The following is a 16,404-nucleotide window of genomic DNA, read 5'->3' as shown; positions in this document are numbered from 1 at the left end:
GTGGTGTGGGGTTGGGAGTGTATGTGTGGTGTGTGATATGTGTGGTGTTTGTGTACTGTGTGTATAGTACAAGAGTGTACAGTGTGTGTAGTGTTTGTGTACTGTGTGGTGTGTATGTGTGATGTGTGTATGGTGCATGAGTGTGTAGTGTGTGTGGTGTGGGGTTGGGGTGTGAGTGTGGTGTGTGATGTGCATGTGGTGTTTGTATACTGTGTGTGGTGTGGGTGTGTGTGTGGTGTGGGGTTGGGGTGTGTGTGTGGTGTGTGATGTGCATGTGGTGTTTGTATACTGTGTGTGGTGTGGGTGTGTGTGGTGTGGGGTTGGGGTGTGTGTGGTGTGTGATGTGCATGTGGTGTTTGTGTACTGTGTGTGGTGTGTGATGTGTGTGTATGGTGCGTGAGTGTGTAGTGTGCGGTGTGGGGTTGGGGTGTGTGTGTGGTGTGTGATGTGCATGTGGTGTTTGTATACTGTGTGTGGTGTGGGTGTGTGTGTGGTGTGGGGTTGGGGTGTGTGTGTGGTGTGTGATGTGCATGTGGTGTTTGTATACTGTGTGTGGTGTGGGTGTGTGTGGTGTGGGGTTGGGGTGTGTGTGTGGTGTGTAATGTGCATGTGGTGTTTGTATTCTGTGTGCGGTGTGGGGTTGGGGTGTGTGTGTGGTGTGTGATGTGCATGTGGTGTTTGTGTACTGTGTGTGGTGTGGGTGTGTGTGGTGTGGGGTTGGGGTGTGTGTGTGGTGTGTGATGTGCATGTGGTGTTTGTATACTGTGTGTGGTGTGGGTGTGTGTGGTGTGGGGTTGGGGTGTGTGTGTGGTGTGTAATGTGCATGTGGTGTTTGTATTCTGTGTGCGGTGTGGGGTTGGGGTGTGTGTGTGGTGTGTGATGTGCATGTGGTGTTTGTGTACTGTGTGTGGTGTGGGTGTGTGTGGTGTGGGGTTGGGGTGTGTGTGTGGTGTGTGATGTGCATGTGGTGTTTGTATACTGTGTGCGGTGTGGGTGTGTGTGGTGTGGGGTTGGGGTGTGTGTGTGGTGTGTAATGTGCATGTGGTGTTTGTATTCTGTGTGCGGTGTGGGGTTGGGGTGTGTGTGTGGTGTGTGATGTGCATGTGGTGTTTGTGTACTGTGTGTGGTGTGGGTGTGTGTGGTGTGGGGTTGGGGTGTGTGTGTGGTGTGTGATGTGCATGTGGTGTTTGTGTACTGTGTGTGGTGTGGGTGTGTGTGGTGTGGGGTTGGGGTGTGTGTGTGGTGTGTGATGTGTGTGTATGGTGCGTGAGTGTGTAGTGTGCGGTGTGGGGTTGGGGTGTGTGTGTGGTGTGTGATGTGCATGTGGTGTTTGTATACTGTGTGTGGTGTGGGTGTGTGTGGTGTGGGGTTGGGGTGTGTGTGTGGTGTGTGATGTGCATGTGGTGTTTGTATACTGTGTGTGGTGTGGGTGTGTGTGGTGTGGGGTTGGGGTGTGTGTGTGGTGTGTAATGTGCATGTGGTGTTTGTATTCTGTGTGCGGTGTGGGGTTGGGGTGTGTGTGTGGTGTGTGATGTGCATGTGGTGTTTGTGTACTGTGTGTGGTGTGGGTGTGTGTGGTGTGGGGTTGGGGTGTGTGTGTGGTGTGTGATGTGCATGTGGTGTTTGTGTACTGTGTGTGGTGTGGGTGTGTGTGTGGTGTGTGATGTGCATGTGGTGTTTGTGTACTGTGTGTCGTGTGTGATGTGTGTGTATGGTGCGTGAGTGTGTAGTGTGTGGTATGTGTGTGTAGAGAGAAAGAGCAAACTGGTGGGTCCGAAAGGCACCCAAGAGCTCTTTGAAGGCTGCAGCTCCTCAGCGTTCTCCCAAAGCAGCCGAAAGCAAAGCGGGAACGGGCCGAGAGCAGAAACGGGAGGGCGGAGTCTTCTCACCGCACCACCCGTGCTCCCTGCCCAGGGGCCTCCAGGGGAACCAGGGCTGAGGAGAGAACACCACAGGCCCCAGGAACCACCCCCTCAAGGGAGATGGCGGGGGGGCACAGGAGGGCCCTTGGACGGCGCTGCCCGCCACATCCTGAGGGTGTCAGAGACGCGTCCTCCAAGGAAGGGGACACTTCCCCACCTCCGCACGTCGTGGAAGTCCACAAGCGAGCGCCAGGGACAGGACCCAAGCTGCCACCGGCCTTAGGAAGGATGGCACAGAGAAAAGGATGCCGCCTGTCCTACAGACCCTGTTCCCAGGAGAGGGCTGCGGGCAGGACTGCGTGGGGTCCTGTGCTCTGGCCAGGAAGATCTGTGTCCAGCCGGGCGCTGGTGTCATGAAGGCCGAACTCCTGACCCAGAAAGCCGGCGGCCTGGCCTCCGCCACACACACCAGCTCCCGGGTCTGGCCACGGTGCTGGCTATATCCCAGCACAGCTGCTCCAGCTGCGCCCGGTGCACAGGGCTCTGCTGCTGCGTTCGGAGATAGCAGGGAGAAGTCAGGGCGAGGAGAGGGCGGGGTGACTTACTCAGCAATGGGGCGAGGGGAGAGGGTGTGAGGCGAGTATTTGGCACAGAGGTTACAACACCCTTGGGAGGCCTGTGTTCCGTAGTGGCTGTGCACCCGATTCCAGCTTCCTGCCAATGTGCACCCTGGTAGGCTGCAGGTGACGGCTCAAGTACTTGGGTCACTGCTCACCACATGGGAGGCCTGGATGGAGTTCCTGGCACCAGAGTTCAGCCTGGCGCTGCCCCAGCAATTGTGGGCACCTGGAGGGTGAACCAGCAAATGAGCACTCTTATTCTTGGTCTCTCAAATAAATAATGGAAACAGAGGGGGGCACAACTAACGGTGTCAGGTCTGTGTGCTGCCATCTCAGCGTGCACCTGGCATGCAGGACACATCCTGAGAGAGGCTGACACCCACTGCCCCCGCCACACACACACTTGGGGTTAGAACTCTGGAGCCAGGCGGCCCCGAATCTTCACTCTGCCACTTGTTACCTCTCCGTGTGCCCATGGTGGGGCCGCTATCCTCCTCCCCATTAGTCAAGGCCGATACCAGCCTCACTGGGAATGCGGAGATTCAAAGACGACCTGTGTTAGTGCTGCACATAAGCTGGATCTGGCAGCACCCAACTGCACCCAGCCCAGGCCTTCTCCCGTCCTCTCCCATCAGTGTGACAGACTTTAATTAAAGGTGCTTGGCAGGCAGATAAAAAACGCAGGGCTGGCGCTGTGGTGTAGCGGGTAAAGCTGCCACCTGCAGTGCCGGAATCCCATATGGGCACTGATTCGAGTCTTAGCTGCTCCACTTCTGATCCAGCTCTCTGCTATGGCCTGGGAAAGCGATGGAAGATGCCTCAAGTCACTGGGCCCCTGTACCCGCGTGGGAGACCAGGAAGAAGCTCCTGGCTCCTGGCTTCAGATCAACACAGCTCTGGCCATTGCAACCATCTGCGTAGTGAACAAGGGATAGAAAACTTCTCTTTCTCTCTCTCTCTTTTTGTCTCTCTCTCTCTCTCTCTCTCTCTCTCTGCCTCTGCCTCTCTGTAGCTCTGCCCTTCAAATAAATAAATCTTGAAAAAAAAAAAAACAGGGAAGAGGACATATCCCAGCCAATCTTAACCGACACCAACACCTCTTGGTCTGGGGCATGACAGTTATGACAGTGGGAGGAACTAACACAGCCAGCTTCCACTCCCTGCCTTAACTCTTGGTAGCACCCAGGGGCTATGCCCACCACCCCTTCCCCAAAAGTACAGCAGAATGTCCATGAAAATGGAATTAAAATGCTTATTTTGGTGCAAAAAAATCTTAAGTTCATGCCCAGCTCTTTTTTTTTTTTTTTTTTGACAGAGTTAGACAGTGAGAGGGGGAGACAGAGAGAAAGGTCTTCCTTCCGTTGGTTTACCTCCCAAATGGCCGCTACGGCCAGCACGCTGCACCGATCCAAAGCCAGGAGCCAGGTACTTCCTCCTGGTCTCCCACGTGGGTGCAGGGCCCAAGCACTTGGGCCATCCTCCACTGCCTTCCCAGGCCACAGCAGAGAGCTGGACTGAAAGAGGAGCAACCGGGACAGAATCTGGTGCCCCAACCGGTACTAGAACCCGGAGTACCGGCGCTGCAGGTGGTGGATTAGCCTAGCGAGCCACGGCGCAGGCCCATGCTCTATCATCTGCATTTTCCATGAACTCTTTGAAGGCTTCTCGGATTACCACCTCCAGGGCTGGTATCAGGCGGAAAACAGATGCTCTGAGTTTCTGGCTTTGGACGGTGAACCTGGCGGCAGACACCCAGGCCCAGCGGCCTCCTGATGCTGTAGGAGAATGAATACCTCCTCTCATTTAGACAACATTCCCAAAGGAGGAAAACGGGAGAGCAAAATTAAGTATCAAAATTATTTTTCTCCCACACCTAAATCAAATAACTAAGCTTTCCTCCAATATAACATTTACATGGCTTCTTTCCAATTAACATTCATATTAGAAGGGGTGGCATTTGGCCTAGCTGTAAAGCCACCCATCAGGACGTCTACGTCCCCTCTCAGAGTGCGTGGGTTTAAGTCCTGGCTCTGCCTCCCAATTTCAGCTTCCTGCTAACGCACACCCTGGGAGGTGACGGCTCCAGTGGTTGGGTCCCTGCCACCTATCCGGGAATCAATTCTCAGCTCTCAGCTTTGGCCCTGCCTAGTCCAGCTGTTTTCTGTCTCAGAAAAAAAGAGAGAGAGAGAGAGAAATAAAAAAACACAACCACAACAACCACTTAAGTGTGTGCCAAATACTATGTTAAGTACACAACATAGAGTGGCAATTTCAATCCTCTCAAATCTAAAAAGTAAGTGCTAGAATATTACCCAAGCAGTATGAGAAAGAAGTTCAGTATGGCTCCCAGATACCTTCAAGGGGACACTTATCCTCCAAGCCCCTTCTGCTGGAGGGGCCCCAGCATCTCTCAGCTCAGGTTGGCTGCCTCAAGCAGTCCCCACTGCTGGACAGTCTGTACCGCTCCAGACTCACTGTGCACAGAGCACACAGACCAGCCGGGACCTGCACCTGCACACATGGGCCAACTTCTAGTGGTTCTCCCCGTCAAGAACCCTACCTGAACAAAGGCTCTGAAAAAACCACAGCAGTAGGGCTATGAAAAGGTGAGAGAACAAAGGTACCCACACCTTCTGCACCTGCAGCAAAGGCAAGGGAAGGTGTCCACTCACCCAGGAAAGGGACAACAATGTAGAAAGACACAGCCTCGGCCGGCGCCGTGGCTCACTAGGCTAATCCTCTGCCTTGCGGCGCCGGCACACCGGGTTCTAGTCCCGGTCGGGGCACCGGATTCTGTCCCGGTTGCCCCTCTTCCAGGCCAGCTCTCTGCTGTGGCCAGGGAGTGCAGCGGAGGATGGCCCAAGTGCTTGGGTCCTGCACCCCATGGGAGACCAGGAGAAGCACCTGGCTCCTGCCATCGGATCAGTGCGGTGCGCCGGCCGCAGCGCACCAACCGCGGCGGCCATTGGAGGGTGAACCAACGGCAAAAGGAAGACCTTTCTCTCTGTCTCTCTCTCTCACTGTCCACTCTGCCTGTCCAAAAAAAAAAAAAAGAAAGACACAGCCTCGCTACGGGAGGGGACACTCTTTCTGCCACCTCCACATAATCCCTCTAAGTCAGCACGTTCACAGGTGTCCCTGTCCTTGCCTTCGGACTGCTGTGACCACACCTGAAGGCTGGAAACAGAGAAGTAGAGTCAAGAATGGCAACGAGAGGCACTGGTGCCTTGGGTCTCTCCAAGGACATCATGGACTCCATGCTTCCTAGTGTCACAAGGGGGAGGGTAGAGGAAAAGGCTCCTGGAGTCCACAGATGGAACAAGCAAGCCAAGTTCAGAAAATTGCAGGGGCTGCACGTGGCCGCAGAAGGGCAGAGCCAGGACCCCAGGACCCCAAAGTGATGCTGCTGCTCAGCTCCCCAAAGCTGTGCCCTTCATTGTGGGACAGGGCACCATCCCAAGGTGCACCTCCGCTGGAGAGTATGGCAGCCTCCTCCCTCGGTCGCACAGTTCCAAGTCCCACTCACACAAGGGCCGGCAGAAAGTTCAAGGGCAAACAAAATGGAAAAGTAAGTTTGAAATCCACTGCCTGGTTTTCGTGAAACTTCTGCCAGACCCCTTGTGTGCCTGCATTTCAAAATGTCTCGCACCAAAAGAAACGGAGCTTTTCATTCCACTTTCCACATGGTACATTCAGCAAGTGTACTGTGCGCAGGGCCCTCACCATTCAGAACCATAACCAAGGTGTGGCAGGAGGAGTGACACTCCCAAAGGTCAGGAACGCCTTCCCCGCGGCCCATGTTCTTGGGCCGACCAAACCCACACCAGAAGCCAAAGTCTGAATGAATGTCTTGTAGTCAGCGCTCCACCCGATCTGCTGCCTGTCTTCCAGCAGCTTCCAGGTGGCAGATGCACCAAGCCTCCTTCTGTAAATTCTGACCAACTTTGAGCAACTGCAGAGTTAGCTGCTTGGGGGCATAGGCAGAGCGAGCAGGGAGAAACCAAGAGAAGCCAGCCACTCAAGTTTACCGCAAGGCCAATTCTCAGCCATGGAAGATGCTACTACCCTACTCCCTCACAGGCAAGAGAGGTCTACAACATGGGAGAAAGAGTAGCAGCCTGCGGCCCAGGAAACCCCTCCTAAACACCTAGGATGCCCGCGGGGCAAGGCCACCATCAGGTCATCCAGTGGAGGATGGCGGGGGATAAAAGGACTCTGAGCTAAAAGAGACACCTAGGTCAACAGGAAGGAGCCCACCACCCCAGGCAGCTGGCTACGACATCACACACCGGGGCGGGGCCGCAGGCCTGGCTCAGACAAGTAGTCCAGCTCTGTCCCTTCAGGGTGCAAGTATCTAAAAGGTCTGGTCACTTTCAAAGGCAGCCGATGCAGCGCAGTGCGATGCCAGCATGTCACATCAGGGTACACAGTTGCAGCCCTGGCTACTCTGCACGTTCCACCCAGCTCCCTGCTGATGTGCCTGGGAGGCAGCAGATGATGGCCTCGTATCTAAGTCCCTACCACTCACCTGGGAAGCCCAGAAGGAGCTCCTGGCTCCTGGCTTCAGTCTGGCCTTACCCCAATCGTTGAGGCTATTTAGGGAGTGAACCAGCAAACAGAGCATCTCTGTCACTCTGCCTTTCAAATAAACAAAATCTTAAGAAACAACAATAGTCCATCTTAAATCTAACATGCTCAACCTTCTCATCTCCTTAAGAGTGTGACTTCAGGGCCAGCACTGTGGCATAGTAGGCTAAGCCTCCGCCAGTCTCTATCCTTAATCCATTAACGGGGCCTGTGCTATGGCTGTGGCATAGCAGGCTAAGCCTTCACTTGCAACGCCAGCATCCCATATGGATGCCAGTTCATGTCCAGCTCTCTGCTCTGGCCCGGGAAGGCAGTGGAGGATGGCCCAAGTGCCTGGGCCTCTACATCTGCATGGGAGACCTGGAAGAAGCCCCTGGCTCCTGGCTTCGGATCGGCGCCAACTCCAGCCGTTGGGGCCATTCGGGAAGTGAACCAGCAGATGAAAGACCTCTCCCTCTGTCTTTCCCTCTCTCTGTAACTCTACCTCTCTAATAAATAAAATCTTAAAAAAAAAAAAAAAAAAAAAAAAAAAAAAAAAAAACCTCCGGCTGCGCAGTGGGGAATTCTATTTCACCTCTCTTACCACTCACCTAAAGCCCCAGGCCAATCCTATGGGCGCACCTTTCACAGTCACCCAGAAGATGCCTCTGGGTGAGATGACACAGAGGCCAAGGCATCTCCTGGGTTAAAGGAAGCAAATTTTTCGCCAAGACTGTGAACACTCTCAGCACAAAAACACGACAAACGTTTAAAGCGATAGATAGCCTAGTTTCCCCAGCTGCAACATGACACAATGACATACGTACCCAAACATCACACCAGGACCCAACAAATGCACGACTCGGACGTGTCAGTCAAAGATAAAACAAGTTTCTTTCCCTAACAAGAATGCATTGAGTCATGTCTCAAATTCCTCCTTTTAGGGTTAACAAGCAGTATCTCTAGATGCACTGTCAATCAAGAGAAAGCATTCATATAATAAGACATAATGCTGGGACCCCCAACTTAATGACCTAGTTCTGCTGGATTCAGGAGAGAAGTTACAGACCTGAACAATCAATAAGCATTTACTTACTTCCTTCAGAGAATGAAATCTTGTACCAAATATAATAAACCTGTGTCTCAGAATCAAACTCCTTGAGGTCAACAATCTTGCCTTTCAAGCCTTTTCTTCCCCTGGAGCAAGTGATCATATGCCTAAACAGAAGCCACGTGGCTCCGACTCTGGCAACTGAGACCACCCCCTCTCTCTAGGTACTGAGCCTTTTCCTGTTCGTTTACTCAAAGTTCCTTTGACACCCTTTGAATGTTAGTTAACAAGGAAGCTTTAAGGACGATTTTCTTCACTGTGGATCTTTCCAGTAAGTTTCTCTTCTTACTGGGGCTCAAGACAAGACCTTTTTTTTTTTTTTTCTGCCAGAAAGGCGGGTTTGCATAAAAATCGTGGTAATTTCCATTGAGAACAACTGAAAATACCAGGGGGAATACGTGCATCACAATTTCCTATTATCTGACTGAAACATAAACGTTGAGATAAATCCCTAATAAATTACAACCCGAATTCAACATAGTGACGGCGCCCGGCTGCAGGCTGTCAGACACAGTCCCACCAGCCAGCTTTTAAGGGGCACATTCTGTAGGGGGTGGCGGGGGTACCCACCAGGGACAGAGATCGCAACCCCCCACCACTACCCCACGCCCGAGACTTGGGTCTGGAACACAAGCCAGCACGTGACAGCACGGCCGTGGGTGTTGGGAAGTGTAGTCTGGTTCACATGTCTGGCTCGCCTACCCGCACAAGACGCACGCGACTCCGATCTGGCTCCCACGCCTCCCCCCCAACCCGGGCACAGGCGGCGAGCCGGCCAGCGGCGCGCGCGGGACGGCCGCCTTGACCTGCCCGTGCCCGGGAAGTTTTCTACTACGCAGAGAGGAACACGCGGAGAATAGGTTGTCCTGACGAAGCCGGAAGAACTTCCTCCTCCTGCGAACCATCTGGACGGCTTGGCCAGCCCAGCGTTTTTCGGGCCAAGCCGGGTCACCAGGAAGCCCACCCAAAGGAGGACGTCCCCAAGAAACCCCTGGGGACCCAGGCTACGGGTGCAGGCGGGCATTCTGGGGGTCTCATGGAATGGGCAGGCGCGCGCCGCGACCACCGAGCGGGGCTGCCCAGCGCCGTTTCCCAGGCTAGCCAACGTACCTGCCGCGGGACCACCCTCCCGGGGCGCGGGCGGGGTCCCCGCGGCGGCCGATGACACATCCTCGGACCTCGTGGCGGGGCGGAGTGCTCTGCAACGCGCCATGTACGGGAAGCTCTCCCGCGCTGCCAGCGGGCTCCGGACGCCTGCTGGACCGGCCCCCGTGCCCCCCGCCGGCCCCCTGCCCACCCGGACCACCAGGTGCGTGGCCGGCGCGCGGCGTGGACACCGCCGGCGCGCCCACGCTGACTCGGGCGGTGTTGCATCATACACCACGCCGTGCCTTTAGGGAACCGAAATGGACTCCGTGGACGCCACGGCCGCATGGGCACCGCCCCGCGCGCACACCCCCGGGCCCGCCCTGCCCTCGCCCTCCCCGCAGGATGCCAGCGGCGCCCTGGCGCGGGGCTCTCGCCACTCCCGTGCCGCCGCCTGCCCGAGGCCCCACGCGGCCCCGCGGCCCCCGCCGCCCCCCGCCAAGGTGACCCGGGTTGCGGGAGCTGCCCCGGTGCCAGCGGGAGCGGGCACTCACCAAGCGGGCGGTGGGATGCGGGCAGGACAGCGGGCCGAAGGACGCACGCACGCTTGCTCGCACCGACCCGGGGACCCTGGGCCGGAGAGGCGGTGCGGAGGCGCGGGAGCGACGCGGAGCTGCCGTGAGCGCGTGCCTGCGGGCCGCGTGCCGCGCCGCCCTGCTGCCGACCGGCCGCTCGCACCTGCCCGCGCTGACTGAATGGGGCGCCGAGGGCGGGCGGGATCCGGCGCCGGTTTCATCAGCCGCTCTCGCCGCCCGCCCCCCGGCCCGCCCGGCGGCCCTGCCCGCGCCTCGCGTCACAGCCGGGCACCAATGGCAGCGCGGCGCGGCGGCGGCCGCCGGCCCTGAGGCGGCGGCGGAGGCGGGCGCGCCCGTGTGGGCGGGGCGGCGGCGTCTTGGCGCGCGCTGCGGCGGGGACCCGGGGTTCCCCGGCCGGCGGGCGGGCGGCGCCCTGCGGGCCTGTGGCCGCCTCTCCGCCCCTCGGAGCCCGCGGCGCGACAGCATCCTCGGGTTCCCTGCGGGCCCCGCCGCGCGCGGGCCGGGGCTCAGGGCAGCAGGCCGGGCCGCGCCAGCCCTGGCTTAGCGAGCTGCAGTCAGCAGACGCCGCTGGTCTTCCATCTCCGAAATGAAAGATCTGGATGCACTATGAGGGTTTTAGAAAGTTAGTTACTGGGCCGGCGCTGTGATGTAGCGGGTAAAGCCCCTGCCTGTGGTGCCGGCATCCCATATGGATGCGGGTTCGAGTCCTGGCTGCTCCACTTCCCATCCAGCGCTCTGCTATGGCCTGGGAAAGCAGCAGATGGCCCAAGCGCTTGGGCCCCTGAACCCATGTGGAGGACCCGAAAGAAGCTCCTGGCTCCTGGCTTCAGCCTGGCTCAGTCCTGGCAGTTGTGGCCATTTGGGGAGTGAACCAGCAGATGGAAGCTATATCTATCTATGTCTGTCTGTCTGTCTCTCATTAAGTATTTTTTAAATTTTAAAAAGTTACTGTAGATTTTCATTTCTCTGTCATGGTATTATTTTATTATCGTCCCCTTGCCCATGCTAGAACCTTATCTCCCTGCTGTCAGTGAAGGCCCGAATCCACCTGTTGCCCAGGCACATGCACAGCAGGCTGATGGGGAATGGCCTCAGCTGCCTTCCCAGTCACTCTCCTGGAGTTGGCAAGAACAGTGGTCCTGAATCCCACAGTGTTGGTGCCATGAGCTCCCGTGCAGTTGTCTGTCTGTCTGTGCTCCAGACACCAAGAAACACGACCTGCGAAGATCCGGTAATCTGTGACATTGAGTAGGTGGTAGATGACCACCGCGCTCCCCCATATTTCTAAGGAAACAGAAAGGACAAGGACGGATGGTATCTGCCTGCTTTCAAGCCTTTCCACACCTCCTACCCGCCCCCAGCCACCACCAGCACCACCAAGCCTTGCTCAGTCATGGGGCTCATGGGTCAGCAGCTGGCTGTTTTCCGCCCTGGAAACTAGCCTAGCAGTTTATGAAGTAGGGAACTGCAGGGCACTGGCTTCATGAAAAGTGTTAGTGAGCACCTAGGAACGCATCTGCATCTGCGAAGGCCAGCGTTTGGCTCCATAATAAGCCACCCCAAACGCTTTGTTTTACAATTGTCACAGGTGATTGTTGCCCTCGGATCACAGAAGGAGGTGTCTGGCATCCAGGGGGCCTCCTCCACCTGCCAACACCACGGTCTAAAGGCTCCTGGCTCGGGCCTGGAGTCAAGTCCACCTGCTTTGCCTTTTGTTGTGGGATCTTCTGCAAACTATTTTAGCTCTGTTGTGCTTATAAACCTTGTATTTCCTAGAAAGACAAACATCACCCGTTTTCTCTTATTTATGGGAGATACAGAGAGGGAGAATGTAACAATTGTGTGGATGTCATATTCCTAGGTACATAGTTATACAGATCGCTTCACTGAATTATGCCATGAACTTGACAGTATACCCTTCTTTCCCCACCCCATGACTGTTGCCACTGATTCTGTGATCCTCATATGCTTGTATTCAAGAAAATAAAATAGAAAGCAAACCTTAGGTTTGATTAAATAAAAATTACAAGGGGTCATTGTTTCAGACTAAGCTCCTGCACGGGACCTCAACAGACCAGGCTCAAAATCAAAATGGAGTCACCTGTGTCAAAGTGCCACATCCCGCAGGAGGAAACCGGGCTGTTTATCGCACCTGAGAATGCAGAGTCCCAGAGCGGCCACATTCCCCAGCAGCTTCTCTCAGGATCCTTACACAAACAAGGCAAACTCGAATGACCTGATGTTCACTCACTGGTTATTTTCCATTGTTCTACCTCCCTGTTCCTGCCTGAGAAGGAAAGTAACTTTAAAACGGCCCATTCAGGGGCAGGTGTTGGGGGGCAGTGAGCTAAGTCAATGCCTGTGACCCCAGCATCCCTTATGAGCTCTGGGTTCAAGTTCCAGCTGCTCCACTTCCCATCCAGCTCCCTGCTAAGGTGCCTGCAGAAGCAGCAGGAGGTGGCCCAAGCGTTTGGGCCTCTGTACCCATGTGGAGTCCCAGATAGAGGCTCCTGGCTTCAGCCTGGTCCCACCTGGCTATTGTGGCCATTTGGAGAGTGAACCAGCAGATGGAAGATCTGTCTCTCCCTCTCTAGATGGTAGCTCTGCCTTTCAAATAAATAAATCTTTTTTTTTAATGACCAATTCACCTTTCATCTTATTTTTACCTTTTCCAATCACTTTCCATCATAAAACCACGGACAATTTTATTTCCAGCAGTGGAAATAGGAGTTATCATAAAGATGCTCTACTCGGGCAGTGCAGAGAACCAACCTTGTGCCTTGTGCAATGAGAGTGTTCTGTAACACCATGCAGTTTAGCAATCCCACTCAGCAGGCCTTCAGGAAGATAACAGGAGAGGCTCAGTGACATCAGCCAGGTGCAAGTGACCTGCAAGTATAAAGGATCAGTGTGAACCAGGGAAAAAGCGGCTGTATCCAAGGTCTCAGAAAAAAAACAAAACACAAACACAGAGGGTGCTGATGCTGATGAAACAGGCACAGTGCTTTCAGAAAAGCTTTCGAGTGTGATGTTGTGGCACAGTATGTTAACTCAGCCTCCTATGACTTCTGACATCTCATGTCAGAGCACCAGTTCAAGTCCTGGCTGCTCCACTTCTGACCCAACTTCTGCCAATGCACCTGGGAAGGCAGCAGATGATGGCCCAAGTATGTGGGTCCCTCACGGGAGACCTGGATGGAGTTCCTGGCTCCTGGCTTTGGCCCAGTCCAGCCTTAGGTGTTGTGGCTATCTGGGGAGAGGACATCAGATACAAGATTTCTCTCATCTTTCTCTCTTTCCCACTTTCTCTCTGTCACTCTGCCTTTCGAATAAATAAATCTTGAAAAAAAGAGAGAGAAGGAAAGAAAGGAATAAAGGAAGGAAAGAAAATAGAAAAGCTAAGCTAAGCTAAGCTTTGGGCAGGTCAGAATTCCATTAGAGACCCAGAGAAACCGTGGGAGACAGGGTGCCTAGATCCTAACCTAGGAGCTGTTGAGTCAGATTCCGACACTTAAAGGAGATGTGGGATTTAAGCACTAGAGGGCGACATTCAGGGTTCGAGTACAGAGACAAGCTCCCTGCATCATAGCACTAGGCAGGACCCTGTTCAGACAACGGCCAGAACTCGAGTTAGACAGTTATGGACTTCTGCCAGCTGCTGGCCTGGGGAGAGGTTGTCCACTCTAAGCCTCAATGATTTCATATTTAAAATAAGAATTTTACCACCTGTTGGGCAGGCACAAACTTCATGATAAATATGAAAAATATATGCAAAGACAAACAGCACAGACAGCCCAGAAGCAGACACAAATGAGTAGTGGCCACTGATCTTTGAGAAAGGTGCAAAGGCCGAGAGAGCCGTGGAAGTGGGGTCTCAGCAAAGGGCGCAAGCCTCAGGCAGAAAATGAGTCTGGGCGCTCAAAAACTAACCCAAAATGAACCAAAGGCCTTAGTGAAGCTGTGAAACTCTCAGAGAACATCACAGGAGAAAATGTAGGTGACCTTGGGTTTGGTGACAACTGTTTAGATTCAACACCTAACGCACGATTCATGAAAGAAAAAATTGGTAAAGTCAGACTTTGTTAAAAACCTGTTCTGTAAAAGACACTGTTAAGAGAATGAGAAGAGGTCGGTGTTGTGGTGCAGCGGGCTAAGCCAGCATTCCCTGCGTCAAAATGCTGGTTCAAGTCCCAGTTGCTCAATTCCAATCCAGGTCCCCGATAATGGCCCTGGAAAAGCAGTAGACGATGGCCAAAGTACTTGGGCCCCAACTATTCACATGGGAGACCCAGCTGGAGTTCCAGGTTCCTGGCTTCAGCCTGGTCAGCCTCAGCTGTTACAACCATTTGGGGAGTGAACCAGTGGTTGGAGAATCAATCAATCAATCAATCTCTCTTTGTAACTCTGCCTTTCAAATAAATAAATTAAATACACCTTTAAGCAAAAAGATGAAGAGTGGAGCACAAGAGACTTTTAGGGCAGTGTGACCTGGTGTCTGGTACTGCAGTGGTGGACATGTCATGCGTTTGTCCAAACCCACAGAATGTACAATACAGAGAATGCACCCTCCCATCAGCCGTGCTGGGGAGGCTGAGCATGTGAGCTCTGCTGTCGGGAGACATGGGCTCTAACCCCGGCTTTGCAACTTGAAAACCACACACACTTTGGCAGATTATTTCACTTTCCTCCAGGGCTTGGTTTGCTCACTACCAAGGTCGGGATGGCCAGTCCTATGAGGAGTAAGTGAGAGCAGGTGCATGACGCACTTAGCCCTGGGCCTAGCGCACCTCAAGTGCCCAGTGAACGGGCCTGCCGGGTAGGACACCAGCCTGATCCACAGGGCCACACCACATGCTAAGAGGAGTGAATCTTCTGCCACATCAAAGCAGCCTTCTTCTTTATCCTTTTTTTTTTAAAGATTTATTTATTTATTTGAAAGTCAGAGTCACACAGAGAGAAGGAGAAGCAGAGAGAGAGAAGTCTTCCATCTGCTGGTTCACTCCCCAGATAGCCGCAATGGCCAGAGCTGCGCTGATCCGAAGCCAGGAGCCAGGAGCTTCTTCTGGGTCTCTCACACGGGTGCAGGGGCCCAGGGACTTGGGCCATCTTCTACTGCTTTCCCAGGCCATAGCAGAGAGCTGGATCGGAAGAAGAGCAGCTGGGACTAGAACAGGTGCCCATATGGGATGCCGGCACTTCAGCCAGGGTATTAACCTGCTGCACCATAGCGCTGGCCCCTCTTTATCCTTCACAGTGAACACGAAGATGCATTTGCCGGAACTGGCTATCAGTGGTTGGTCCCGCAAGGACTCAGCATCCTGGCTCCTGGGTGCTGGGGGAGGGGGAGAGGTACAGCTGTCACTGCTGCCCTCAAAGACCTTTACTGCCACCTGGGCAGCTCATCTCCCTTCCTCCAGGACCCACAGTGCTCCCTCTTCTGGGCAATGCTCTGCTCCCTCTCACCTCCCCCTACTATCACAGACTCCAAAGGAGCTTCCATTTTCCAAACCCCTTGTGCCCAATAGAGAAATTGTGTTGCGGGTGGGAATCCTCTAGCTACAGTGAGAGCCCATGATGTGTGGGCAGATGATCTAAGCTGAGGTCACTTGTCAAGTACTTTTAGAATTGGAATCGGGGCCTGTGTTGTGGCACAGTGGGTTAAGCCGCCACCTGTGATGCCGGCATCCCATATAGGAGCGTTGGTTTGCACCCCAGATGCTCCACTTCCAATCCAGCTCTCTGCTAATGTGCCTGGGAAAGCAGCAGAAGATGGCCAAAGTCCTGGGCCCCTGATACCCACCTGCGAGACCTGGATGGAGTTCCTGGCTCTTGGCTTTAGCCTGGCCCAGCTCCAACTAGTGTGGTTGTTTGGAAAGCGAACCAGAGGATGGAAGATCAGTCTCTCTCTCTCTCGCTCTCTCTCTCTCTCTTTCTCTCTCTCTCTCTCTTTCTCCCACATCACTTTCCCTTTCAAATAAAGAAAAATAAATTTTTTGAGGACCGGCGCTGTGGCACAGGGGGTTAAAGCCCTGACCTGAAGCGCAGGCATCCCATATGGGCGCTGGTTCAAGACTCGGCTGCTCCTCTTCCGATCCAGCTTTCTGCTATGGCCTGGGAAAGCAGTAGAAGATGGCCCAAGTCCTTGGGCCCCTGCACCCACGTGGGAGACCCAGAGGAAGCTCCTATCTCCTGGCTTCAGATCGGCGCAACTCCGGCCGTTGTGGCCAACTGGGGAGTGAACCAGTGGATGGAAGACCTCTCTCTCTGTCTCTACCTCTCTCTGTAACTCTGTCTTTCCAATATATAAAATAAATCTTTAAAATAAATAAATAAATTTTTAAAAAAGAGAGAATTGGAATAAAGAGAAGTCTGCTAGCTCCCTGTAGGGCGGGGAGTGTTGCTGGATCAGGACCCGCTGAGGCTTCTGTTCTGGAAGCAGGAGCCAGCGAGGTGCCTGTTTTTGGCCAAAGCTACTTTGCCTTGAGTTTCCATCACATGTATTGCAAAGACCTGATTCATTCATCTCTTCTCTCCTAAGAAAGTCCCTAGGAACTGTCTTGGTT

At 54.2% G+C, this 16,404-nt stretch overlaps 1 protein-coding gene across 4 annotated transcripts in view; it reads right to left on the bottom strand.

Moving 5' to 3' along the window:
• SLC7A1 (solute carrier family 7 member 1) overlaps window positions 1–9,900 on the bottom strand; it is an 87,921-nt gene extending 78,021 nt beyond the window's left edge. For 2 of the 4 annotated variants that reach the window (XM_062194422.1, XM_062194418.1), the window contains exon 1: window positions 9,800–9,898. The gene's annotated coding sequence lies outside the window, so the exon portion shown is untranslated. Of the gene's footprint in view, window positions 1–9,269; window positions 9,337–9,799 lie in introns of those variants that run through there. The other 2 variants (XM_062194419.1, XM_062194420.1) reach the window with 2 other exon arrangements.
• Window positions 9,901–16,404: the final 6,504 nt, after the last annotated feature.

This window comes from Lepus europaeus, chromosome 6 (assembly GCF_033115175.1).
Source record: "Lepus europaeus isolate LE1 chromosome 6, mLepTim1.pri, whole genome shotgun sequence".
Taxonomy (NCBI): Eukaryota; Metazoa; Chordata; class Mammalia; order Lagomorpha; family Leporidae; genus Lepus; species Lepus europaeus.
The sequence above is the reverse complement of the archived record's forward strand: the minus strand, read 5'-3'. Positions and strand labels throughout refer to the sequence as shown.